Source organism: Sceloporus occidentalis, unplaced genomic scaffold, assembly GCF_023333645.1.
Source record: "Sceloporus occidentalis isolate IW3139 unplaced genomic scaffold, rSceOcc1.0.p SCAF_359, whole genome shotgun sequence".
Taxonomy (NCBI): Eukaryota; Metazoa; Chordata; class Lepidosauria; order Squamata; family Phrynosomatidae; genus Sceloporus; species Sceloporus occidentalis.
Genome location: NW_028317339.1, coordinates 9869 through 11437, shown reverse-complemented (window position 1 = coordinate 11437; position 1569 = coordinate 9869). Strand labels below are relative to the sequence as shown.

Here is a 1569-nt window from a genome sequence, read left to right as displayed (position 1 = left end):
TGATAGGGGACAATGGCTTGTTCTCTAATTATAAGCTAAACATATCTATTTTTTTCTATAATAATTCTTTATTTCAAATTTTGATTAGGACATAAATACAAACAAATAAACAAGAAGTAATACATCTAAACAAAACAACACCAAACTTAAGACATATCAAAGGAAAACAAGGGAGAGAGGTATATTTTAGGAGAGAGACTTTTCCTAAATTCATTTTTAGTCTCTTATGTTCTTGGCTATTTTTAACCAATTTTGATAAGCCAAGTTAGTCCTACTACTACTATCCAAAGACCAGCTAATATCTTTTTCCATATTAAATTGATGTTGCAACTGAGTTCTAAAATTATCTATTTGGAAGGAAATTTTTTTTTTTTTTTTTTTTTTTTTGCACCGGTCCTGGAGGTACTGCAATACCAGGTCAATGCGTGGAGTGGACAGAGCAAGCTCTTCTTCCATCTCCCTGTTCTAAAAATCCATTTAATATATGGTCCCCAGATAGGGGACGTATCAGATATTAAACTGATAAGAACAGATACTACACTTGATCTTAGCCAAAAGGCCGAGAAGCGATTGGAAGGAAATTTTAGCAGCGGCCAAAACAATGAACAGCCAGAAGTCCCGATTCTTTTGGAACTGGCAATCGTCGGTACAGAGGAGAGGGAGACATCCCTCCGGCAACCTGGAACCTCTGCCTCTGGCGATAAGACCTAAAACTACAGGCACCTATACTTATAGTTAACGGTCTTGCAACACTCAAGATGGCTGCCGGATTCCACCAAACGGGAAGTGACACCAGACTTTTCATATTTTGGAGCCAAAATCCCTAATTGGTCTAGTCACTTCCCATCCTTTATAAGCCCTCAGTGGACATCAAGACCTTACCCTCTGATGGTCGTGCCTATGTTTCATAGCGCTACTCCTCAGTGTGCGTTTTGGTTTTCGTCTTCAGTGTTTGACCTTGGCTTTTTCCTCTTATTCTGGCCTCTGGATTCCTGACCCCGGCTTGCTTATTATTTATTCTGACCGCCTGCCGGTACCCCGACCTCAGCTTGACCTTCACCTTGAACCTGCTTGCTCCTTGTATCCTACCTGCATCAGTGTCTCCAACCTCGCTGTTTGTGACAGGAATAGTATTCATTTTTAAAAGAAGCAGTGAGGTCTTGGGTTCCCATTCTAATTTTATATTGGTTAATTATCTAAACCTGTCATATGTATATTTCCAGATTGGAGAAACTAACTTGCAGGTCCACCAAATATGTAAGAGTGATGCATCCCGATCTCTACATCTCCGACAGTTATGTGCCAAATGAAGATACATCTTACTTATTCTTTTTGGGGTCAAATACCATCTATTCATTAGCTTATACTGGTTTTCCAAATTGAGACAGTGTATTATGTTATTCACTTGGTGCAATGCTGTATTCCATTCTTTTAAAGCATCTGGACCGGATGGTATACACTGGACCAGATGGTATACACCCAAGGGTACTTAAGGAGCTAAGCCTAATTCTTACCCAACCAGTATTACTCATCTTTAGGGATTCTTTCAGTTGAGGCATATTTCCATTA

At 39.4% G+C, this 1569-nt stretch overlaps 1 non-coding gene across 1 annotated transcript; it reads right to left on the bottom strand.

Moving 5' to 3' along the window:
- Positions 1-380: 380 nt before the first annotated feature.
- Positions 381-571, bottom strand: LOC149273796 (U2 spliceosomal RNA). The gene has a single exon (XR_016279458.1). It is a non-coding gene; the product is annotated as a U2 spliceosomal RNA (small nuclear RNA).
- Between the last annotated feature and the right edge of the window lie 998 nt (positions 572-1569).